The sequence below is a fragment of the Nyctereutes procyonoides genome, unplaced genomic scaffold (genome assembly GCF_905146905.1).
Source record: "Nyctereutes procyonoides isolate TBG_1078 unplaced genomic scaffold, NYPRO_anot_genome, whole genome shotgun sequence".
In the NCBI taxonomy this organism is placed as follows: Eukaryota; Metazoa; Chordata; class Mammalia; order Carnivora; family Canidae; genus Nyctereutes; species Nyctereutes procyonoides.
The window spans coordinates 31794952-31801247 of record NW_026575020.1 but is presented as its reverse complement, the minus strand read 5'-3'; positions in this window follow the sequence as shown (position 1 = coordinate 31801247).

Genomic DNA, 6296 nt, shown 5'->3' with positions numbered 1-6296 from the left:
AATTCTCTGCTATTCTTGAATAAGCCCATTTTATTGGTGAAGTACTGGCAGTTTCAAGGTCAGCAATAGTCTCCCTTTGACACTGGCCCTTCGGGCGAAGCTGAGCAGAAAGATCGCAGCCAGCCATCCCTCCTTTTCAGGGGCCCCAGGACTTGAACTAATGCATGTTTAGAAATTCAGTGAGGGGCTGTGACCAGTCCTAGTGAGTCTTCTGTTCACCAGACCTTGGGTTGGGTGGGGGCAGAGATTGAGGTCTCCAGACCCCGGTGGCTTGTCTCATCCAGTTCAATGCACTAGTCTGGCAGACAGTCACAGGATCCCTGAATACATGGTGCGTGGAAATAAAACAGCTGTGTGTTCTCTGCTGTCTGGTTGTGACAACTGTGTTGACCATTGGAGCTCAGTTATGGTCTCACACCAGCATTCCAGCCCTGCTGCTTTTCCGTGATCTCTGAGCCCTGCACGTGGCAAAGGTGTGTCTTCTGGATCCTCCCCAGACCATCTGTTGGGTGAATAGGCAGAGAACATGGTAAGGCTCCTCCAGTAAGCATACCTCTCCATTGGGGTTTCTTACCTTTCTGTTATTCCAGGTTTCTGGAAGCTTCACTTACCTTAGTATGGACCTCCATGGACTCCACTTTTTGGTTGGGTTCAACAGAGGAAATCACTGATTCCTTTCTAGTTCCCCACCTAGGCCACTGGATCTTAATTCCAGATGGAAGCCAATCTGAGATTGCATCTCTCCCTCTGGCCAAACGGTTCCAGGATCAATTCCCACGTATTTCTGATACTTTTCGATATAAAGCAGCAAATGTTTCTGTTCACTTAGGGAGTTAACCTTCATACTTTGACCTTGTAATTGGGTGCTTGGGGCCTGCTCGGGCCCTACTCTGCTTGTAGAGCTAGAGACCAGAAGGCGAGATGGCCGTGGGGATGAGCACACGGCTCCTCACAGGTTTGCTGTGGGCCTGAAACTGCTCTCAGTGGTAAAGTTTATCAGTTAAGGAAACAGGCAGACTATTGGATCTGAACGCTTTTGTCTGCAAGTGTCATGTATTCTGGTATCACTGGCCAAAACAAGTCACATGGCTGCACCTAAGTTCCAATGGGCACAGAAATGCATCTACTCAGTGGCAGGAGGAAGAGCCAGGATGCTTTGAAGAGCCTGATGCCTCCTGAGCAGAGGCTGCCTGCCACTGCTCTTAGCACAAATTTCCACATCAGGGCTCTTAGCTGCAAGCTACAGATGACCACTCTGTTGATCGAAGCAGAAAAGGGATTTAAGAGATTAGGGCACACCCAACTTGAAAATGTCAGCGTAAAGCTGGCATTTCTTCATTCATAAAGCACCACAGCCGACTGGGAAAATAACAGAAAACAGGACCATTTTAGCTGTAAGGAGTTGTTGATGTCCTAACCCACACAACAGGTGGACTGGGTGCAGAAGCCAGGAGAGGTTGGATGGGAGCAAAATGAAGTGAGGAGGGGATGTCCTTGGTGGTAAACTCTGGGAGGACTAGGAAGTCCCCTTCTCTAAGATGCAAATACAAGCCTGTGCAAGCTCTGAGAATGTGAGGGCAAGTCTGGCAGCTGGAGCCTGTGTGGGAGTTTGGTTCTGGGAAGTTGAGTATGGTGTGGGACCAAGACTCCACCACCCTCGCTGAAACTCCTCTGTGTTGGGGGCTGGAGTGACCATTGTTGCTTTGAGAACAGTCTCAGAAAAAAAAAAAAAAAAAAAAAAGAGAACAGTCTCAGAGCTGCTTTTTTCTCTCTGACTCAGATATAAGAGCTGAAGGTTACACATCCAGTCCTGAATGATAATCGTTTCATCCTGTTTCAGTGACGCTGATGCAAATACATAAGTCAGGAAAATCCTTAGTCCTTAATGAGTTTCAAAGTGGGAACTTGCATGAGATCTGTGTAATAATATCACACGATCCCAACAAGGAAAGAGCCAGTAACACAAGTGCACATGAAGAACCCGTACCAAAACGCTTTTGCCAATGAATTTTCTCAAATATTTCTCCATAAATTAAAAAACAACAACAAAAAGCAATCACCTCTATAAAAGAAAGCCCAAAAAGGAAAAACAACATATGGAGGAAATAGTTAACAGAAGGATTGAAGATATCAGACAAGGGGTGCCTGGCTGGCTCAGTGTAGCATATGACTCCTGATCCTGGGGTTGGGAGTTTGAGCCCCACGTTGGGCGTAGCCATTACTTGAAAATAAAATCATTAAAAAAAAATATACATCAGACAGCTCAGAGAAAGAGTGGAAGAAAAATAAGTCATCACAGAAATAAAGTTAGAAGCAGCACATGAAAGAATAAACAGTCCTAAGATTTTATACAAGAAGAGGCATTGACAAAACACAGGAAATGAAACAGGATAAAGCATTAAGAAAGTACAAAGAGAAATTCCAAAGTATTGAAAAACACACCAAAGAAAACCAACCAAAGCTAAAGGTCCTTCAAAGCTATAAAAAGCAAAACAAACACCTTCACAGAGTAAATACGATAATCCTTCCACTCCCTTATCAAAGGGAAAGAGTTTCCACCTGGACCCAAGAAGCCCGAACTCAGTAATGTGTACAAGGAACACACCCTACAAAGATGTGATGCAGATGGGCTCACAACCAAAAAGTTCCCAGGGAAACCGGATGAATGCGAAGAAAAAGTGCCCAGCCTGTGCCTGCGGCACCTGTTGCCATTGACTTCAGGGATTAGAACCCTGGCGGGGGGAGGGGGTAGGCAAAAAGACAGGCTTCTTAAGACAAGTGGCATTCTCAACAGGGCTTCAGTAAGCGTGACTGACCGGCTACCAAACAGCACATCATTAATGGGCAAAATGCAAGGAGAGACGGGCCAAGTCGGCGTCAAGCTATTTGTGTCTGTTCATTTACATCATCTAGACACAAAATAATACTGAACACTGAAGTGACAGGATTTCCCATTCAGGTGTGACGTGTATATTGAGAGTGGACGGTACAACTTTTCAAAAACTCACTGAATGGTCACAATTAGAAATGTCCACAAATGGGGATGCCTGGGTGGCTCAGTGGCTGGGTGTCTGCCTTCGGCTCAGGACGTGATCCCAGGGTACTGGGATCAAGTCCCACACTGGGCTCCGCGCAGGGAGCCTGCTTCTCCCTCTGCCTGTGTCTCTGCCTCTCTCTGTGTGTCTCTCATGAATAAATAAATAAAATCTTTAGAAAAAATGAACTATCTGTTCTCTAAACTTTTGGGTAAGATTCTGTAAAATTCTGCACCTCATTTTATTTCATCATTATCATATTTTGCATGGCAGGGGTAACTCTGGAAATTTTCCCCATTTCCTTTATGAAAAGCAGTGTGCTTTAACCTTCTCTCTCTCCCAAAATCAGCTTTGCTAGCAGACAGTCAACTGCTGAGCCACCCAGGTGCCTTGAGAACAGATAGTTTAAATTCTGTTTAAATGGTTCAGAAAATAGAACAAGTATTGCTTCTAAATTACTTGCATTAATTGAGCATAACGTTGGTAGTGACACACAACAAACAGCACAAAAGAGAAAAAAGTCCAGGGCAACAGCGCTTAAGGTCTGGCCAAGCCTGTTGGCGAGGAGGGCCCCAGCGTCTCCCTGGTTCCTGGAACAGGGCCTGCCACGTCGCTGGCCACCACCACCAGTCATTGAGTACGTGAACATGGACGCACCAGGTCCTGTTGGGGGCACAACGCCAAGATGTCTTATCTTCCACCCGAAGTCCCCATATCCTAGAGGGTGCACAAAGCACCATTCAGCAGTGTGGGGAGGGCTTCCATGGGGTGGCACCCAGTGCATTATAGGGGAACTGAGGCACAGCTCCTGACACGGGCTAGTGGTGCTCAGGAAGACCCCCCCAGGGGAGCAGCGCAAGAGGGAGAGCCAGTTGGACGTAGCTGCTGTAGCTGATCTGGGGAGGGGTGTCCAGGCAAGTCAGGGGGTGGGAGAGGAGCATATATTCTGGGGGGTAGGCAGAGTTTGCTTTGGTGAGACTCAGAGCAGCAGGTGACAGAAGGTGGGCCAAGCTGGGAGGGTCTTGATGGGGGCAGGTTGTGTGTGGTCTTGTTGTTTTTTTGTTTTTTGTTTTTAGTTTTGTTTTTTGTTTTTAGTTTTTAAAGATTTATTTTATTTATTTGGCAGAGCACAAGCAGAGGGAGAGGGAGCAGCAGATTCCCCACCAAGCAGAGAGCCCAACGCGGGGCTCCGGGATCGTGATCTGAGCCGAAAGCAGATGATTCACTCATGAGCCACCCAGGCACCAGGTTGTGTGTGTTTGACAGGATTTCACGTCTAGGGTGATCTGCACCCAGGTCCCAGGTGACCCGAGGGGTATGGGGAGAAGGAGTGAGTCCCATCAGATGGGAGTGCTCCTGGGTGACCTACGTGTGTAAAGCTGGGGCCGAATCCTGAGGCAGTGTTGGTGAGTGCCTGATAGATTGGGGCAATGGGTGGTAAGAAGGCCCTTGAGCAAAGACTGGATTGAGCAGACGGGCCCTGGGGAAAGGCCCAAGTCGGGGGTGGTGGCTGCAGGGGGCAGGAGACAGCTCCAGGGCCACCTGGGAATGGGGCCCTCCAGTCTGCAGGCAGAGGCAGTAGGAAGATGAAAGCAGGTTTGTCAAGCCAGTAGAGCAGGGAGGAGGCTGGGAGGGAAGTAACTGGAATGTGGCTGAGCTGCTAAGGGGTCATAACCCTGGGGAGGGCTCCCTGCCAGCTGTGCCTGGGTCATATCTCCCATGTTTCCCTTAGTTCCTGTTGGGTCTGGCTCTGCCCCACCTGCCCCCTGCGCTGGGGACTTTGGCTCATTCTGACCTGGTAACACGTAGGGGGCCCAGTCGCTTTTCCTGGCCTGGACCACTGTTGTTTCAGCCTCATGGTGCCACACGGTGGTCCTCGGACCCTGACCCAGGCTAGAACCTGGGAGCCCTTGCCTGCATCACCCAGGCCTGTCTCAGTGTCCAGCCCCAACAGGTCCTCATGCAGTCTCTCCATCAGACGTGCAGCCTTCAGGCTCAGCGAGGGAGCAGGGGACCCACTGTCTCCCTCACCCCCTGGTGCCTCAAAGGCCAACATTGCCCCAGGGCAAGGGGAGTGCAACCAGGAACCAGGAACCGGGAGCCCAGGTGTCTGGGGTCGGGGAAAGATGTCCTTTGTGGTTTATGAGCCAGTGGTAGGAAATAAAGCTGATTTGTGAAAATATTAGGAAAGGGTCACCTGGGTGGCTCCCATCTGTCAAGCATCTGCCTTCATTTGGTTCAGGTCATGATCCCGGGGTCCTGGAATCGAGACCCTGTGTCGGGCTTCCCATTCAGTAGGGAGCCTGCTTCTCCCAATGCCCCTCTGTGTTTGTGCTCTCTCGCTTGCTCTCTTTCAAATAAACCAATAACATCTTTAAAAAAATTAATCAAATTGTTAGGATGAAATTCATATATTATAAAACTAAATGTTTTAAAAGCGTACAATTCAGTGGCCTCTAGTCATCCACACTCTTGTGCAGCTGCCATCATTCTCCTCAGGACATCCCCATCACCCCCAAAAAAGACCCCCTGCCCATTAAATAGCCGCTACCCATTCCCTCCTCCCTCTGGCCCCGGCACCCACGACCTGGTTCTGCTGCACAGAGTTACCTACTCTGGACAGTTCACAAAGGGGAATGACAGAATGTTGGCCCTGGGTCCCAATCCTTTCACTGAGCAGAGTTTTTTGAGATCCCTTCACAGTGGCATCCATCAGGACCTCATTCCATTTTACAGCCAAATCATTTTCCATTGTGTGGACAGACCACATCTTGTCTGTCTGTTGATGGGCTTTTGGGCTGCTTCCACCTGTCGGCCATTGAGAACCTGCTGCTGTGCACGTGCATGCACAGAGACATGTTTCAGGAGGTGTTCTGAGTCCCTATGGGCTGTGCCCAGGAGTGGAGTTGCCAGGTCCGCGGCTTGCGGGGAGCTGCCAGAAAATTTTCCATGGTGGCTGCACCATTTGACATTCCCACCAGCACAGTATGAGGCTCCAATGTCCCCAGTCTCACCAGCATTTGTGATGTTCCCGATTTCTGACTGAAGCCCTCCCAGTGGGCGTGAAAGAGTAGCTCACGGTGGCGTGGACTTGTGTTTCCTTGAGGACCGATGGTGTTGAGCAGCTTTGCCCACACGTATTGACTTCTCAGGGTCTTCTTCCGAGATGCGTCTGTCTGTCCAAGTCCTTTCCAGTTTTCAATCGGTTGTCTTTTGTTGAGATGTAAGAGTTCTCTATACATTCTGGACATTAGACCCTTG